Consider the following 21,203-nt stretch of genomic DNA (forward strand, 5'->3'; position numbering starts at 1 on the left):
ACCATTTTGATACTTGAATAAATAATATTTTTACTAACGTCTGACTCTATGGACAATTTCTATTTCCATATACTTTGCACTTACAAGTAAGGAATTGTCCTGTCCTATAATTGGTCCATTCAGGATTTTTATTTCTAATTAGAACATGTGAATAAATTCAAGTGACCCTAGTGTAAGTTATTCCTTCCTTTGCAGTAAGAAAGAATGAAGAAGAGAAAAGGACTGGTGTGTGGGTCTGCGTGTGGAGGGGGACGAGGGGCTAGGAAGACACTTGAGGAAGAAGAGAAAGCACATGCAAAAGAGAAGAGAGGGGGAAAAGCAGAAGAGAGGATTCTTTTATTTACACATTTTCCACCTCACATCTGATTCAGTTATCTAAATAAATACAAGATTTTGAAAGATTCTTTGTTAGTTCCTATTTCAGGAATATACGAGGGAAATCAAATATGTAAAAAAAAAAAACCAGTAGTCTGAATCAGAGGCTCCATAAATGGAGTTCGATGATAAAAGCACAGATGAAACCAAAAAGGTAGAGTGGTCAGCAAACCTAGGGAAGCCAGGAAAGGCATGAAGGAAGACATTATTTTACTAAGTAGCACTGAATGAGATTAAGGTTGATAGATAGGACTATGATGAATGAAACTTGCTAATCAAGTCTGGATGAAGACTTTAAATGTGAAATTCTTTGCCATGTTTTGAGTGTGATAGACAAGAAAAAAAATAATGTAACTTATCTCAGTGAAAAAAAAACAGATTCTTCAAGTTGGACTGTGGTGTCATTACTGTCAATACATTTACAGAGGCTAATAATTCTCACTCCATGATACCTAATGAAGGATGTATATAAATGAATCCTTTGCATCAAAATCCAAAATTCTAAGCCAAAACCATCATATTTTCTATTCTTAGAGTTCCAAAGCTTGCTTTCTTATTCAATAAATTACTTTTTTATCAAATTCATTTCAGCCATTCCTTATTTTTAATTTTGGGGCATATCAGAAAAGACACTGACAAATTTCCAGGTCTGCAGTTTCAGTGAAACATTGTTCAATGATCTTTTTCTCAAGGCAAAATAAAATACATCAAAAGTAGCATCACTTTATTATTTCATCATTCAGAGTCTAGCCTTGCGGGTGTTATAAAGACTTCTAAAATAATATGAAGAATGGTTCACTCCAGAAATTTCAACAGAGCATCTACTTTACAAAGTCCAGATTGACTTACTTGTTCAAAATACAGTGTGTTATGGCTCTCCAGTGACTGATTTATTACTCACTCATTCTATTTCTACAACTATACAACCAACCATCTTTGGAGTAAAATACGGGGAAGAAGTAGAATCTTTAAACTTTTACATCTCTTCTTTGAAGAAATGATTCTTAGAGAGAAGAGATTCACATAGCCCTCAGGAGCCTGAAAGGACAAGCCACCATTTTCAAATGTTTTACAGGTGATTAGCAACTCCTGCGGTTATTCACATTTTCCAGATACGTACCGACATGTAGCATTTAGAAAATACAAGAAACAGGACCAATCTCCTGAGCATCTTAAAAACACTGGCATTCTAGCTCTGTGGTGCAAAAGAGGAAGGAAAAGTTGGTGAGCAAATAACACAGCTAACTAGGAATTGAGAAGTAGAATGACGCTGTGAAATTCATAATTCTCTGGAGGTTTAAGGTGGTCTCTGCAACAGTTTTAAAAAGCAGGACCTTCGGAGATCATGTGCTTTCATATTTTCATATCCTCACATTTTCCCCATTTCCCTTTTGGATAAATTTTTGGCTATTTGTTTTTAATGCTGGCCAGATCAGGGAAATGGAGGATAACCCTGCTCCTGTCCTTCTCCTTAAATTCTTTTATAAAATGATTTGAAATTTAGAAAGTTTTGTGAGAACAAGAAGGCAAAATTGTTACAGGAAAAATAAAACAGGGGTTACATTAATATGCAAGAGAGAAAACTCTTTTTGCTTAAAAGCCCTAGCCTTATATAATTTTGTAATGATTGCTGAATGGTGATGTAATGATTTGATGACATTTTCTATAAAAGTGAACTCCTAGAAACTGCATTATTATTGTTGTTATATATTATATTTTAACCTACATTTATTATATTGCAAACTAATAATGAAATATAAAAGTTTATTCTACTAAATAAAATTTCCATTCCTCTCAGTGGTAATAGTAAGAATATCTTCCTTACTAGGTTAATCGATTATTAAATAAGTTACATGAAAGTGTGTTTCATAGTGCCTGGGGCATAAGAGACGCTCAGTGATGTGGACTTGAATGTGAGAAGCATCAAAAAGGCCAGTCAAAGCACTATGCAAATACACGTTATTGGTGTCAACTTACAAACTAATTTATTAGCTGCAAAACACATAGATTTACAGTAACTACATTACACATTAATATAACAACAATATAGACTTTCCTTTTGAAGGAGTTAAACTCGGGTATGGCAGAAAAGGCACTGACTGGGAAAGCCAAAAGTGTGCTGGTTGCTCTTCATTTTTACTCATATTATGCATTATGTTGTCAGAGATCAAAGCCTTTCAAATGATAAACTACTCAAGAACTCAGTTCAAATAAGTCAAGTTGGCAATAATTTTCCAATGTAAGTCAAAATAAGAATCTCCCCTTCCAGATTAACGTAACAAATGTGTTTTTTTTTAAGATTGGCACCTGAGATAACAACTGTTGCCAATCTTTTTTTTTTTCTTTTTCTCCCCAACTCCCCCCAGTACATAGTTGTATATTTTACTTGTGGATCCCTCTAGTTGTGGCATGTGGGACACCGCCTCAGCATGGCCTGATGAGTGGTGCCATGTCCGTGCCCAGGATCCGAACTGGTGAAACCCTGGGCCGCTGAAGTGGAGAGGGGCCAGCCCCCAAATGTGTTTTAATGTAACTTGATATATGTACATCCCAATGAAAGTTTAAAAATACCCAATTCTCATTTATCTAAGGCATTATCAAAGATAGTTAAAAGTCTTCTTTTTTACTTTAAAGACTTTATGATCATTATCAGTAGAAATGGGCCAACATTATAACTGAGTTTGCATTCTAAATATAATACACAGGCATACACATAATGGGAAAAAATCTAATGTCATTTCATTAATTTTAACTTTGTTAAAAGTTTACATTCTGCTATAGCTAAAGTTAAAAGAATTCTGTCACTGGATGTCATATGTACAAGAAATGTATCAAGCATTCGAGAGAAAGTTACACTGTAGGTAGCACTTCACAAATAAATCCTTTCCCTCTCTATCTAAAACAGGCTATATCAAATGCAAGTTGAAAACAATCTGAATTCAGACGTGGTCTTCAATTCATAGTGAATATAGTTTGGTGGAGACCCCATTAGTTCATTATTCCTCGTTTGTCTATTAACATTAGCACAATGTGCTCTCTCAGAAGCTGGAATAAAAGAAACCTATTAGTGCTACTCTTTGCAAACTAATGGTTGAGCTATTCCCCTCCACATCAACGTTTTTCAAATTGTTTTGTATTAAATTTATTCCTTGACATTCTATTGAAGTCAATGCCAGTGAAAACATTTTCAGCTATCTTATCATTTTCTCATCTATTTCAAATGAGTTACATTTGGCTATTTTTTAAAAGAAACCTTTAATTCATTGTGATATTTTGCTGAATGGATTTAATAACATATTATAACCTTCATATTTTTATTACACTTATTATATAGGATTAACTTAATAGTATGTTTTAACTGCAGCTAGGAAATAGTCCCATCAAGATAGAAAGCACCTGAAATAACATAGTACGGTAAAGCAAAGTTATCAGAAGCGATCTCTATAGCCTTTATCCAGGGATAACATTTCAGAAGCTATATATTCAGCAAGGTTTTATAATACACTTCTTCTGCTCTTTTCTTATTAGTAAGTCTTTTCAAAGGTAGTATCAGAGGGAATTACTCCTACAATATTTACTGATAAAGGTATAATGATAAAAAGTAGTCATTTTCTTTGGATATTTATACATGGCCAGAATAAATATCAAACTTTCATTTTCAACTACTTATCACTAGATTATCCATAAACTGACAATCCAAAAATACTGCGAATTCAATGCATTCAATTAAGGATGAAATTAAGTTGAAATGAAAAAGAAATCTATGAAAAACTTCATTTGAAGAATAATTAATAACACCAAAGATTTCTTCCCTCGTGGCTGAGAACACTGAGAGACAATATAACAAAAAGTGTTTGTCTACAAAATTCAGTTTCTTCATTCAAATTTACAATGGAGAGTTTACATGATTCCATACGCATTGCCACCAAGTTTTATAAAAATCTAGCCATTCACAATTTTTTGGCAACAAAGCCAGCAAACAATTGCTTGCTTCCATTACACTTGTAAGAGGCAATTTGAGACGATACTCCCCAGGAATTAAATTTTGTGGATAAACATTTTAGCTAATTGCATTATTGTTCTCAGAACACTGAAGGCAGCACTAAGCCAAACCAAGAAATCCAATTGCTTTATTTTTCCTTTTTTCTTAAGCAATTAAATTCTCTTCCACTAACACATTTTAGGACCCAAGGAATAAAAAATGCATATATTGTACATTAAATGGATTGGAAAGATATAAAAGAAACTTTTATTTAAGTATAAAATTTACAATGTTTTAAAGAAGAAAAAAATGTGGTCCTCCTGGGCTAAATGAGTTCTAAAGGGATAGATTTCAAAGGTTTATTTAAAAGTGCACTGAAGGGCGTTCACCATTTGAACTTTCATCAGTGCTGAGAGCCCTGGTGTTTGTGAACACTCCACAGAATCCTGTAGCTATCAGCCCCACCCCACCATTTTATGTTGTTTATCTGATTGTTGTATCCCACTTCTAATGCATCTCTCACACTTGCAAGAGATATTGCTCTCTAAAACAACAGGGTCCCTATAATACCTACAATTAGGTCTCTGCTCAATATATAATAACATAAAGAGGGTCTCTTAATATGTCCTTAAATTTCCTCTTAAGTAGCCTTACCCAATACTCTACCACTCAGGAAAAGCATATTTCCCTAGAACAGATTACTCATTATTCTCTAATAGATACTCTGGCCTTGCCATGACCACTCTCTTAGAAGGTCCAATCTCTGTTCTTCAGCAGTAAAATTCTTCCCATATGATACCACTTCTGCAAAGCTTTCCCAAAGTCTTTTATTCTGAATTAATTACTCCCTTTTTCTCATGTTTCTATTATAGTACTTAGCATCTTATAGCTAGTTATACATGTTTCTGTATCCCCAATTAGATTTGATTTTTCTCTAGGTCAGAATAGCATTATCACTCCAGAACACAGCAGAGTTCTTAGGAACACCCTACACTAATATAATATGCAGTAAATAAATGATTTTTTAAGTAAATTAAAATTAGTGTGTTTTAATCTTCATTCCTCTTCAAGATTCATGATGATCTTCCTTAGCCTTTGAAATATGTTACTTAATGAAGTAGTAGTCATTCTACCTTAAGCAAAAGTAACCACAGGTAATGTTTTTATTCATTTCCTCTTCTTGTGAGTAAATAAGCTTGAAATTGTTTAGGAAAATACATATTCACTTTGAATAAATGCAGAATTTATTATGAAGCCTATGTTTAATAAGCATGTGGGGCACTAATTAAATAAATTGTATTGACAGAAATTCTGGAAAAAAAATCTTAAAACACAATTCTAAATAAAATCCTATAATACTAAAAAATGGGGATACGACTTTTACATTTACCTATGTATTTACTGAATATAAAACAACATCCAGAATTTTTCAAATTATTGAACTTTTCAAAAACAGTAGGGAAATTAATGATTCTATAATAGTCAACTTTCTGGAACACTTAGTGGATTTTTTTCTAAGCACCAAAACTGTTTTTCAAAATTTTAAGTATTGTTCAACAGTCTTTTAAAATGTATTATACACATCCTTGCCTTCTACCAAAGCATGTTAAACACTCACACAAACTAACTTTTTCTTCTCAATGACCCAAGATCACCACAGAATTGCAGCATCCTGTTTTTTTAGAGCAAGAAGGTACTTTATGGATAATCTACTGTTGCCCTCACTAATTGGACAAATGAGAATACTACAATCCAGAGAGATTATAAGATGTGCCTCACAGCAAGTTAATGGCAAGACCAGGCCCAGAGTAAAGGTAACCTGATCCAGCTCTCTTCCTAATAGGAACCACATTTGTAAAAAGTGTATAACTCAGAGGCCCTTAGATACATAGGGGAACTTTGCTCTGACATATAATGGATCCAGTCTGCTATATTTACTAAATTTTTCATGATGACTTTAGTATCCTTATTATACAATGTCAGAGTCATATTTAGTTTTCAGTATTTCTATTCTTCTATAATTTGGTTAATTTAACTTGCTAGGTCTTGAATGCTAGATGACCAAATTTGTTAGAACATATTGCAAAATATGTTCTCAATGAGGGTCTTTTCTATGTAAAAAATACATGAGCTTAAGTTAGAATAAAACTGTTAAATGTTGCATCCAGTGCAGTTAAGCCGTAGTCCCAGGGGTTGGATGTTTGGGGATCATTTACTAAAGGAAACAAGATCATTTTTAAAGAAAAGTTGAAAATATCATGGAAGGAAAAAAATCATAAAAGCAGCATTTTCCACTTGGATGATGTAATTTATCCTACCTAAATTCAGAAACCGATAAAAGCAGGTCTTGCCATAGTCGGGCTATTGTCAAAAATTAATAACTCAGCACTTGAAGAAGATTAAAGTTTCTGTCTAACACCATTTTATATAATGCCATTTAAAATAGAAATAAAATAGAAACAGAAACAAAATCCAGGAAGAGAAATGAAACATAGAAATAATAAAAAGGAAACAATAGATACACTTAGCATATGACCCAGCAATCCAACTCTTAGGTATTTACCATAGAGAAGTGAAAATTTATGTACACATAGATACATACACACACACACACACACACACACACACACACACACCCTGCATGTAAATGTCTATAGAAACTTTATTTTCACCAAAAATTAGAAAAACCCAAATGTTCCTGAATGAGTGGATGGATAAATAAATTGATCCATCCGTACAATGGACTACTGCACAGCAATAAAGAAAGAATAAATTATTTGATATAGTCAAAAATAAGGATGTATCTCAAGGGCATTATGATGAGTCAGAGAAGGTAGTCTCAAAAGCTACTCACTGTATGATTCATGCATGTGACATCCTGAAAAAGCTAAAAATATGAGAATCAAGAACAGATCAGCAGTTGCTAAGGGTTAGAGACAGAGACAGATAATGACTACAAGGGGTAACAGGATGGAATTCTCAGGTAATAAAACTATTTTGTACCCTACTTGCAGTGATGAAAACACAACTCTATACAACTCTTAAATCTCATAGAACTGCACATAGAAAACAAAACAAAACTATAAGCATAAATAGGCAGATAGAGATATAGACAGATAAATAACCATCATGGTTGCCTGGGTATACACATTTGTTAAAATACCTCAAACATTTACAATGGCTAATTTTTAATGTATATACTCAAAAATTTATGAACAAATCCCTCTCCTGCAAACAATAAACAAAGAAAATCAACAGCCAATAATGAACTGTTTTTAGCCTTTAGCTGTGGCACAAAACCCCAATCTATAAATATTTAAGGCATAGAGCAGATCTCTCTCTATTCAGTATAGCATCCTTGATTCTGATAGAAATGAGCAGTCTTTTCTGAACCACATAATATTTTTTCAACGTTGTGGGTTAGAGGCAGCAGTGGCCAGTTTAGGACAAAGAAAATCTGGTCAAATACAAAGATCAAGACACAGTATTCCATCTGCCTCACTGCTAGTTCAGGGTTTATCCATAAAAATAAATAACAGAGGGGCAAGCCCGGTGGCGTAGTGGTAAGTTCACGCACTCCACTTCAGTTGCCTAGGGTTTGCAGGTTCGGAACCTGGGCATGGACCTATACACTACCCATCAAGCCATGCTGAAGCAGCATCCCACATACAAAAAATAGAGGAAGACTGGCACAGATGTTAGCTCAGCAACAATCTTCCTCAAGCAAAAAGAGCAAGATTGGGAACAGGTGTTAGCTCAGGGCCAATCTTCCTCACCAAAAAATAAAAGTAAACAAATAAATAAATAATGGAAAGTGAATATTATAGTCATCTTAGAGCTTTGACTGGACTAGTACACATCCCACATATTGCCTGAATTCATGTTTAACTATATCAGTAAAAAACTGTGTACCCTTTCATAGCATTTATTGTTAACTACTCTTTATGTCTTATCTTTAAAGTACTGAGTTAAAGAACATGGTTCAGGGATTTGCAAGATGAAAAATCTAAAGAAGGTCTGGTTGCATTCTAAAATTACAGTTGTCACAATTTTGTTTGCCAAAGTAGGAAAAGAAATGGGCATTTAAAATAAGCAGAGATGGGGCCAGCCCCATGGTGTAGTGGTTGAGTTCAGTGCACTCTGCTTCAGTGACCCAGGTTCAGATCCCAGGCGCACACCTACACCACTCATCAGTCATGCTGTGGTGGTGACCCACACGGAAAGTGGAGGAAGATTGGCAGAGATGTTAGCTCAGGGCTAATCTTCCTCAACAAAAAGAAAATACGCAGAGATGTATGACAAAAAAGGAGATGAGGAACACATTTTATTTGCTCTGATAGTCTTACACAGAATTTATGTACAATTATTTTGAATGCTCGAAGTTCTTCACTTTGTTGTCATTATTTTTTGCTTTTGTTTTAGGTATTCTGCATTGTGCTGAAACATGAATGTTTTAGGTTTAGGTTGATGGGTGAGGCAAGTGATAAGTGACATGCTACTTACACAGAAATTGAAATTTGTAACAATACTCAAAGAAAAGATAGATTTTTTAAAATTGAAAATTATTTTTCTGCCTTACTTAGGTTTTAATGTGACATTCCCTAAGTGGCAAGCTTTTACCAGACATTTAAAATACAACATTTAAAAATGATCAAAGGAAGGTGAGGATACAGGTAAAAAGACAGCTTATGGAAGTGAAACCTGAAAGGAAGTTTTAACAATATGTATCAAAAGCTTTAAAAAGAGTCACACACTTGGACCCAATAATTTCACTACAAAAATCTACTCGAGGAAATAATCACCTGTGTACCAAAAGATTTATATAAAGATATGCTTCTCTCAGTAGTATTTATGACAAATAAAATGTAGTATGATGCTAGCAGAAAGGTACTTGCACATATATGAGCCTATAAATATGTTATGTATATTTGCTTATTTATTTAAAAGATAACTAAAAATTTACACTAAAACGTTAACCACGGTTTCCTCTGGGTGTAGGATTATGGATAAAATTAATATTCTTTGTTTGCAATATTTTCTAGAAGAGTATGCATTAATTTTATAATATTAAATTAATAAATATTTTAAGTTATTAAATTTTAAAATTTAGTCATTTTAAAACATAAAAGGTTTTGACAGAAACATTTAGTAAGAAAAGCTATGTACACCAAAAATACTGATCCAGGGATATTCAGTAATTGGTTGTTACTTCTTTAACCTTTGTAAAACTGTAGTAAAAATAGGTTTTATTTTTGTTTAGTGAAAAAGTATTATTGTTGGTTCGTATGTAGTCCATTTGCTGTTCACTGCTTTGTGGCCCCTTCTGCGGTTTAAGTAGTGGCTGACACTACTCAACTGACTGGCAGCTATCATTTGAATGCCAGACTTATCTTTATGCAAATCTCCAAAGGTCGCCATTTATGCATGTAAATTCTGAAGGGCGCTAACTATACAGCTGACAGATTCTGACAGCCACTATATCTCCAAGAATGGAATAAGCAGAGATGACTGCCTCAATAATTAATGTGCTTTTACTCTGCCCATGGCCAGTTTTACATCCTGTACTTTTTGACTACGGTTTTGAAATTAATTAGAAAATGTAATTTCACAGCAAACCAAAACATTTTTTTTTTAATTTCTATAAACAAATGATTAAAGAAGTGAGAAAATTAAGGAGCTTTGGTTTAGGTGTTATATTTGTAGAGATCACTCCTACCTAGATATAAAAATTAACATCTAGTTCTGGATGTTATTTATGTAAAAGACAAGCATTACTATTTCTATAAAAACACTAATTATTATTTCAGTAAAGAAAACACACACAAAGAGCTCTGCTCCCTAAAGCTCAGTAAATGGCACCGCCAGCCATCAGGGTTGCTAGTTTCAAACCTGAGATTCATCCCACTGAGACTTCAACGCTCACTACCTGAATGCAATCAGTCACTAAGACCCATAAATTTTACCTTCCAAATAGTCCCAAATGTGTTACTACCACTCAATCCCCAGTGCTGTTGCCTTAAACCAGATCTTCATTATAATTCACCTGAGTTATTGCAAATTTTTCCCAAATAATCTTCCCGCCTCTCGTCAAAGGGTCACCCACACTTCCTCCAGAGTGATCTTTCTAATGTCCGAATTGATGAGCAAGGCCAGTGGTACAATATAAAAGACACATAAAAAAAGAAATTAAAAGGATGCTATAAAGAGGAAATATTAAGAATATATTAACTAATGAGAAAAGACAACATACAAAATTGTGCGTAATGTGGTAACGTGATCTGGAGAAAAATAAAGCAGGAGAGGAGGGCAGAGGGCGTCCCCAGGCAGTTTCATAATTTTAAATAGGATGTTCAGGGAAGGCTGCCATGAGAAGAGGAGATTTAAAGCCTAGGAAATAAGCCGTGGAATAACTAGGGAGAATGTGATTGCTAGAGAGACCAAAAGGCTAAGGCTTCTAGGTAGAGTAGCCTTGTGCGTTCAGCGAATGGCAATGAAGCCAGGGCAGCTGGAGCGCAGAGGAAGATGAAGATGGAACAGCGCTGAGTGCTATACAATGAAAACAGTGAGCCAGGAAAACAGGAACTGTTGTAATTCTCCAGGCAAGAAGAGACTGTGATTTGAACCAAGGTAGTAGCTGAGGAGGTGCTCAGAAGTAGTCGGACAGAATGTGCTGATGGATGTGCGATACATGCCAAAGAAAATTCAATAATCACTCCAAGGATCTGTGCCTAAGGCATTGGAAGAATAGAGCCATTAACCAAAACTTCTGTGACAGTACTGTTTCTAAATAGGCTTTATTATTTTGAAAACTTTGATGCTTTGTGGTTAAATCCATTCAAAGAGGTCATTTACTGCAGAAAATATATCTTCTCCTTTGAGGTTCAAAAAATTATAGTTTTTGTTTGTAAAAAACAAAAAAACAGTGTTTTTAAGTGCTTAGACATGCCTAGCTCTATTCCAAGTGATATGTGGTAGACGATTTTGTTAACCCCATATTACAGATGAGGAAATTGAAGCACAGAGAGGGTAAGTAACACCCTCAAGGTCATACATAGAGTCTGCCTTCAAAACTCCACCTCTTTACTCTGCTTCCTCTCAGGTGTTTGTTTGTTTGTTTTCTTTTGTATTTTATTACTAAAATAGAATCCAGAAATTTCCAGGGCTCATAGTGGTGCAAAGGGTTGACTACAAAGGGGCATAAAAGAACTTCTGGGGGTGACGGATACGTTCTATATCTTGATTTTGGTGATACTTACACAACTTTATGTGTTTGTCAAAACAAAACTGTAAGTTAAAAAGAGCTTACTACATATATGCTAGACATCAATAAACCTGATTTTAAAAAATTAAACTAGCAAATATCATAAATTGACACATTAAAAATACAGATATTTTTTCCAAATGCAAAGTGAATCTCTCAGACTTCATAATTTGTTCTAATACTTTTTTCTGATTAAAGCAATATTTTTAATGTCATCTTCCAACAGTATTTGCTGACAAAGTAATACATTTTTATTTGTTGCCATATAATTTTTCTTGTGTGATTTCAGACATTTTTACCACAGCAGGAAGAACTGTGGTTTCTCTAATGATTTTATTCCTTCCCTGCAAGAAATCTCAAATAAGGCTTCTAAGGATTCATCATAAAGTTTAGGGAAAATGTGTAAATGACTAGATGGAGCATGACTTTAAACATCGCTGAAAAACCCAGAGAGCTTTGCATTCGTGTTCCAGATGTTACTAAAAGTCTTGTATTTGTGTTGCTGTGTACTATTAATCATCAAGCTACATCTTGAGACAAAATACATTTGTCGAACAACTTTAATCACTTATGATATGAGATAAATCCCTATTTCATAGTTTTCTTGATTATATTAAGTTTTTAGCAATTTTTAATAAATCTGAGTAGATTGTCAATGCTTCTATCATATAATGAATCTGAAAAATATCCCATAATAGAAGTAGGGAAAATGTCAGCTCTGCCATTTTTTTTATTGTTGACGTATGTTGCATGTACTAATCAAATAACTTTTATTTAACACTTCATAAAGTCAATTGTCTAAATATGAGGACTAGTCTAGTTAAAAATTGACAATGTACTTATCCAAACATACGTAACATCCGTATGCTAAAATACACTTAAAAACAAACATGGCCATCAAAATTCAATGAGATATCACGTGACTTAATTTCTTAGGATGGCTATAATCAAAATGACAATAGTACCTTTTGGCAAGGATATGGTGTAATTGGAACACGTACATTTCTGGTGGGAATGTAAAATGCAGCAGCCACTTTGCAAAGCAGTTTGGAAGTTCCTCAAAAGGTAAAACATACAGTCACCATAGGACCCAGCAATTCCACTTCAAGTATATATCCAAGAGAAATGAATTCACATGCCTACACAAAGACGTGTACCCAAATATTCATAGGAGCATTATTAACAATAGCCAAAATGTATAAAAGACTCAATGCCCATCAACTAAAGAATGGACAAACAAAATGTAATGTATCCATACAATGGAATATTATTCAGATATAAAAAGAAATTAAGTCCTGATTGACACAACAAAGGTGAAACTTAAAAACATTATGTTAAGAAAAAAGGGCAGATACAAAAGGCCAGGTATTGTATGATTCCATTTATATGGTAAATCCATAGAGGCAGAAAGTATATCAGTAGTTGCTAGCAGATGGGGTAAGGGGGTAATGGGGAGTAACTGCTCATGGGTATAAGGTTTCTTTTAGGGATGATAAAAAGGTTCTATATTAGACAGTAGTGATAGTTACACACTTTGGTGAATATACTAAAAACCACTAAATTGTACACTTTAAAAGGGTGAATTTATGGTATATGAATTATACCTCAAAACAAGGAAGCAAATACTGTCAATCACTTAACACTGCAAAAATGTCTATGACTCCTCCAGAAACTTCATATCTGGGGGCCTGCAGCAGTGATTACATTAAATATTATAAGATCTTAATTCTTTCTTATATTTCTTAATAAAAATAACTATCAAGAGAGGTCCTGAAATTTTCTTCTCACAACCCTATGGACAACCACTCTAGAGACATCTAGGCTGAAAAATTAAGCTTTAACATGGCAAACATGATATTGCACAGGCTGTTGCAAACCCTACTTTTCCAGACTCATCTCCTAACATTGTCCTACCACATGTGTAATCCTTCACCACACTGGAAATATCAATCCTTCAGTGGCCATCCTTTGCTCCTTTCTGTACCCTTTCAGAAACTATTCTGTTCGCCTGGAATGCATGACCTCACCTTCCCGGCCGCAACAACCCCTCAGTGAATTTTGCAACTTCTATGAATGTTTCAAGAGCCTCCAGCAAAAGTGACCTGCTCCCAGGTTTGTTTCCTTAGCAGTCTGTCACTGATTCTTTAAAATGTATGCAATAATTCCCTTGGAGCGCCATATCTTTCCCACTAGCATTTAATTTCTCCAGAGCAAGCACATCTAAGTTGTGCTTGGCTTAATTTCAAAAAAGATGATTGAATCAGCCTGTTTTTGTTCATTTAATTAATTTATTTATTTCACTAAGTACCAAAAAACTCATTTCATTTTCAAGTCACTATAAGGATGTGTGCAAAATTTATGTGTTAATGTATAGATAAGCTAGTAAGTACAAATAAAGGAAATTCAATCATATCCACTCTTGAAAATAGGAATAATATTAATTGTTTGCATATATGAATGAATGTGCACAAGAAAGAAGTGACAAAGAAATTAAGGTAAAAATATCTAAAAGAAGGGATATCAATTGGAAAATTTAGTGTCTACAAAGCTGAGCGCAATGGTTTTATAGTCTTAAGTCACTTGGTACTCTTAGAGTAAAAAGAAGAATACAGAATCTTTGAATAAATTTATAATAATTTATAATACATACCATTTATACCAAGTCAAAATTAAATGAACATGAATTATTTTAATGTGAAGAAAAATAAGAAAGTTGATATTTCTACTTTTAAGCTGTATATTTATAGTAATTTACACTATAACATTGCAAAGTCACTTTACAGAAATTAACATCAATGAGTTGAAAAAGAAAATAATTCCAATTTTACTGTTGATTGATTAACATAAAGGCCTGTTTTGCCTTCAAATTATTTGCTGAAGAAGATGCAGCAAATATATGTACTGGCCTAATGTTATATTCCTTGGAGTCTTTTATGTTGTACTCCATAAATACATTTGTGATAAATAAAAACATTACTTATGAAAATAATCTGTTTTATATTAAACATCTTGGTGCTATAAAATGAATACATTTTATTTCCTAATATTCATATTCACCATCATGACTATATAACTCAGAGCAAGTGAAATGAATTAAACAAAAATGACTTTAATAAGTTGTGTTGGTATACATGCACTAATTTTAAAATTCTGAATAGTTATTCCACTAAGACATTAATATAGCTATGTGCCTTTGGAAAGAGACAGAGAGCTACTAAAATTATTTATTTTTAGTAGCCCATTTATTTTTCATATAGCGGGAGTATACTTAATCATAACAGCAAATACTTTGAACTACAGTACTTACGTATTCGTTCACAACAAATATCAAATTATTTTTCAAAAATATACAAAATTCCATTTTAGTAACTCATTAAACAATACATAGAATTTTCAGTATAATACTCATAAAAGCATATACTAACTTGAATGCAAATATATTAAATACACTTTGAAATTACTAACAGTTATGATTGGCAACGATAATCTAATAATTACCTTAATTTGCTCTTCAGTTGCTAAAAGTCCATGTTTTTTTTCCTCCAATTTACTGGACATTTGAACATTGCTGTAAAAAATAAAATTAGATGATGAGAAAAAAATATATATTTTAAGGCTACAGTTGTAGAAAAATTTGAGCAGACATATATTTCTTATTGCTTGCCAAGTATGTTTTCTTCCACAATGCTTGGGGTATGGCAGTAGAACTATGGTATAAAAACAAAACTCAATTCACATGTGACACATCTTCCCACACCATCTAATTTACTATAATGTTCACTGGGAAAAGGTAAGGAATTTGGTAGGTATAAAGTTAAATATTTTCCTACTTAAAAGAACATGCAAGTTTTAAAAATAAATTCTGAGATTTTCACGAAATTTTCTGGTTTCTTGCAACAGGCATTTCCAGCTAAGATCCTGGGATGTGTTTAATCACTTTTATCATTAGAACTGCTGCGGAAAAAAAATTGAGAAACATGTTGGTATATCTTGCTACTCAATCATACAGACACACAAGTACACACGCTCTGTATATTTATGTACATACACAGAGATTGTGATTACAATAATTTAAACAAATTCAGATTTTAATAATATTAGAAATGAATAAACAAAAATAAGTTTACTTAAATAGTAGATTTACAGGGTTTTTTTGGTCTTCATTTTTTTTAAATTGCCATAACATTTTCTATTTCTTTTATTATTAAACTAATATCAACATGCCAGATATTTCACAAGAAAAGAGTAATGTCCTTCAAAGCATTTTCTTTGGGATTTCAAAGCTTTCTAATGATTCTACAACTGGTCATATTAATTTTTGAACTTCTATCTAGTGAGTTCATTTAAGTGCTTTATACAAGCCTCAGCTGCATTAATTATTATGATATTCAGTATTTATCATGCTATTAGGAGTACTATGCTATTAGCAAAGCGCTAAGTAATCATATATGTGCCAAAACAAAGATAAAATCCATTATCTTTGTCATCAAACGAATAAGAACTTATATACGGGCAGACACTCATTAGCATAAAATTAAAATTGAGCTCTCCTTTATAGAATCACTACTGATTACCCACAGATATATATGAAAACAAATTAATGGAAAAATATTCACTAATAAAGCATTATATATTACTTGAAGATCTTGAAATATTAGAGCAATGGAACTTACTGTATTTTTTCTAGTGGATGTCCACCCATATTTGTCCAGTTAGTGAGATTTTGTAGCACAAGAGCAACCCAACCCATATTTGAAAGGCACACTTGACTACTTGAACAGGCAACTGAAAGTAATTTTTTAATCACCTTCTTGAATTTCCCTGCACAGCTGTTCTTTCAACAAATCAAGTATGTTCCTTTAATAATCACTGGCTGTTTACAAAAGGTATTTTTGCCCATGTTTTGAAGAACAAGCATGTTCCATCTTGCAAATATTCTACATATCTGCAAAATCACAAGTAATGACAGTACAGGCTCTCCTACAAATATGCTCACCCTTTAGATCTTTGTTCTCCTATTTAGGAAATACTTTCCGAAATCCACACATGACTTATTCCACATGTTCTCCCTGATCTTACCAGAGCCACACTCTACCACAGACAGAACCAATTGTACCTCCCCTGATGCCCCCATACTTCTTTGTATATTCTTCTATTTTGCTGAACCCTACTTATAATATAAATTGCTTATCATGTGAATTGCTTGAGAACACATAATGTCAGTTGCTTGAGAACAGCAACTGTGACTACTTCTTCAATTTGTATTATCCCTCCCTAAAGAACCAAGCTCCCAATAGGGCCTAAAAATGCTGACTGGGTGAACAAAACACTTATATGTTTTTCAGTTAAAAAATTAAAATTATTTATTGGAAATTGTCTGTATTGGCCTCACATAAATTGAGACCAAAAACAAAAATGTGCCAGTGTATGTGTCAACAAGGTGAATTTTTTTACATAACTATCTTTACAAGTCCTTTTCCTTTCCTGTTTGTTCAGAAGGACAGAGAATCTTCAATTTACGGTTTGGCTATTGAATGTCTCAGTGTTTCACTCAATCACAGCCACTTAAGGCACTTAAGAGGTAGCAGACGACTCAGAGGAAATAAGCTTACACAGGGTCACAGCCTCCTTAAGAGGAAGAAGCCCATGTCTGAGGGAAAACACAGAGAAAGAAAAAGCGAGTAGACAGGTGAAGGGAACAGAAAATCAGAGAAGGGCAGGAAAAGGTATCATATCAAGCGATAGTGTCCCATCAGTAAAAAGTAAAAGGTTGAATTTCTTCTTTTAATTAGTGTACTTGATCTAAAACAGGTTTTTAAAACCAGCTCCTAGAATTTTTTTTTTTTTGAGAAAGATTAGCCCTGAGCTAACATCTGCCGCCAATCCTCCTCTTTTTGCTGAGGAAGAGTGGCCCTGAGCTAACATCCATCCCCATCTTCCTCTACTTTATATGTGGGACACCTACCACAGCAAGGCTGACAAGCAGTGCCATGTCTGCACCCGGGATTCGACCCGGTGAACCCTGGGCCGTCTAAGGGGAACGTGTGAACTTAACCACTGCATCACCGGGCCGGCCCTAGAATTATTTTTGAGCATTGTGATACTTTCAAAGGAAAGCACTCAATGGAGGATATAAAAATTTGGTTGTCTTGGATGAAAATGAATCCATAGAAATATGTTTTTATTACTATTCAAAGTGACATAAAAAGCAATTCACCAGCAATTCACTCTGGGTCTTGTAAATTAAATGGAAATACTTTGGGTATGAGTGCTAAATGACTTTAATTAAAAATTAAAAGTTAAATTAATCTATGCTTTAGATGAAACCTTGTAAACACACATACGTAAGACATCAAAAACGGAAAATAAAATAACACTAAGGTTCGATTCATCAATTAAAAAAAATAAGAATACATGATAAAGATGAACATTAAAGGTAAATTTTCTAATCCTGAAATAGTAAGTTTAAAAAGTACAGCGACTTCATTCATTCATTCATTCATTCATTCCTTCTTTCTTTCATCAAATATTTACTTAGTGCCCAGGGACTGTTCTAAGTCCTGTGGACTCAGGAGTGAAATGAACAGACAAAACTAGCACTCATAGAGTTCACATTTACATTTCAGTTGGATAGAAAGAACAAAATGAGAGAGTGACAGAAAGAGATTGTATATTCTTCACACACTCTTTTTAATCTTTTTAAATTTTAAACACTTCCTATTTTTCAACACTATATTTATATTCTCATTTAATCTCAAAAATTTTTAAAGGTTTTAAACACTTTACTTATACTCTCCTTTAACCTTTCTAAAACTCCCTGAGGTTAGTATGAACATTACCTACTTTATTTTACAAATAAATATTCTGAGACACGGAGTGGCAAAGCCAGAATTTGAATGCAAGTGGTCCATATTCAGAGTCTCATCCTTAACCTTCACAAATAGCACTGTACTGACTATCACTGTCCATATTTGATAAAATGATCTTTATAAGGAAAAGCAAAAAATAAGCTTTCTTAAGTGAATTTTGCAGGAAATAATCATCTCCCAAATTTCATAACACTGTTTACTATTAGAAGGCACCTTCATATTCTGATATTTAAATGAGATTCCAGGATATCCCAGTAAAAATTAGCCGGGAATTAAGAAGAAAAGATATTTTATTGTCTTAGTCTGTGTAGCATTAAGTCCAAAATTATTTGACATCTCCTACTGAAGTGTCCAGTAAAGGTTCATGAGGCAATGAATAAGTGACATGAACAAACATTTTCAAAAGATCATTCTGGTGTCAGTTAAAAGATGATTTGCAGTGTAAGATGACAGTGATATCTTTTAAAAGGTCTGTGAGAATTGAGATTAAAAATATACAACGAGTTAGAGAAATCTTTATAAGGCAGGTTTTTTCCTTTGTGTCTATGAGTTAGCCTTTAAATCACTTTTAGAATTAACAAATGGTTAATTATTGGGTGGCACAATTTTATTATCTGTAAAAAAAGTATATAGCCTTCATAGCTATCATTTCAAATTATTCAGAAGTTAAATACGAAAATATGTGACAAAGCTCTATAAATAGACACATTAACTGCATTTATGATGTTTTACCTCCACATCTTCAACCAGGGCTTCAAATGGTATCTTATTACTCATGACGTTCAAATCATTTTTCCAACTACCATCTTTCAGTCTCTCAATCTACTGGTCTACGGGTTATCTTCAAATATCTTCCATTTTCATTTCTTATTGATAACCATCATCCAGTCGCCATATTATTCTCTCTATAGAGTATTCAGGTTTGGTTTTCATCTCTATTTCCAATACCATAATCCTCACAGCTATGTGAAGTAGGCAGAGAAGGAATTTTTCCTCTTTTACAGATTAGAAAGCTGCAACTCATACAGATTATCATGGGTATCACATGACAGTGCCAAGATAAGATTCCAAGACATATTACACTTAGCTCGGCTACCTGCTACTACATCATCTCATCACTGGCCCCATACCTGACATATGGCATAGAACCTTGGTATTCTTATAGTACTATTCTATCCCCTCTCAAAGCTACCTTGCAAATAGTGGCCAGAATAATCTGATGAGTCATTTTCCTCATGATAATTTTCAGCTCAGTAGTCCATAAAAGCACTCTACTGCTTTCCATCGAGTCTGGTTTTCCAGACCCTCTATAGGATGAAAATATTCTTTTCTGTTACAAATATCTTCTTGACACTACTCTATTCTACGAAATAGAATTTCCACATCAGCCAGCTTGGGTTGCTGACTGGCTCCTCAGACAGAGTGGCTTGTTGATGTAATCCCCTGTACCAAGAATGCTCTCTGCACTTCTCTACACTTAAGCTTTAATACCATGCTAACACTATGCTAAGATCTCAAGCTCCCATGAAATTAGCTTCAACACTTTCAACACAAACACATCTCTAAAGTCCTGGTGTATTTTAAATCAGGAGTACAAAGTTTAGTCCTAAATGCACCATATTTTCTACATATGGTCATTCATGGGCCCCAGGAATGTAAGCCAATTTATAAAGGAGGGTACCTTGGGGCGGAATTTTAAATCAATGATAAAACTGTATAAAATTGTCAAAAACAACTGTTTCATGACTATGGAAATTAACCAGTCATCCAATAAGTTATGTGTTTATGCCAGAAAAACTACTCTACTTTTGGTAAGAACACTGGGGATTCTGTAGCATTTTTGCCTGTAAATTCTACCATCTCTCTCCTATCTCACCGAGACTTTTAGGTCATGAAACAAATCTTGATAAATTTAAAAGGACTGAAATCATACAAAGTGAGGTGTCTAATCGAAACAGAATTAAATTCAAAAATTAAAAAAAAAAATTGTGGAAATCCCTAAATATTTGGAAATTTTTTTAAAAATTCTAGAGCCAGCCCTGGTGGCCTACTGGTTAAGTTCGGTGTGCTCTGCCTCAGCGACCCGGGTTCAGTTCCCGGGCAAAGACTTACATCACTCTGTCAGCAGCCATGTTGTGCTGGTGGCCCAAATACTAAAAAATAAAGGAAGACTGGCATGGATGTTAGCTCAGGGTGAATCTTCCTCAGCCAAAAAGAAAAAAAAAAATCTAAACATCCCATGCACTTAAAGAAGAAATCTCAAGAGAAAATAGAAAATATTTTCAACTAAAGAAAAACTAAAGCACAGAATGTCAAAATTTATGGAATGCAGCTAAAGCAGTGCTTAAAAGCAAATATATAGCTTTAAACACGTATATTAGAAAAGAAAGTTCTTAAATCAATAACCAAAACTTCCATCTTAAGCAAGTAAGAAAAGAGCAAACTAAATGCAAAGTAAGATAAAAAAAAGAGAATAATAAAGGAAAGAACAGGTTATGTTGACCAGAAGACCAATGTTAAAATGAAAACACTCCCAGTAGTTATTTATTTTACATTATGAAAAATCCCTTACCTTTTCTATCCTTTAGCATCTTCATCTTTAACATGATAATTGGAATAAATTATTTAAAGGAGTAAAAGGACATTTTATATGGTGACAGATGGTAATTAGTCTTTGGGTGGTGAACACGATGTAGTCTATGCAAAAATAAAAATA

At 33.6% G+C, this 21,203-nt stretch overlaps 1 protein-coding gene across 50 annotated transcripts in view; it reads right to left on the bottom strand.

The window, feature by feature from the left end:
- The window catches only part of ADGRL3 (adhesion G protein-coupled receptor L3), an 801,265-nt gene that overhangs the window by 613,917 nt on the left and 166,145 nt on the right, over positions 1 to 21,203 (bottom strand). For all 50 annotated transcript variants that reach the window (XM_070262457.1, XM_070262459.1, XM_070262461.1 and 47 more), the window contains one exon: positions 15,117 to 15,186. The gene's annotated coding sequence lies outside the window, so the exon portion shown is untranslated. The remainder of the gene's footprint in view (positions 1 to 15,116; positions 15,187 to 21,203) is intronic.

This window comes from Equus caballus, chromosome 3, assembly GCF_041296265.1.
Source record: "Equus caballus isolate H_3958 breed thoroughbred chromosome 3, TB-T2T, whole genome shotgun sequence".
NCBI lineage: Eukaryota > Metazoa > Chordata > Mammalia > Perissodactyla > Equidae > Equus > Equus caballus.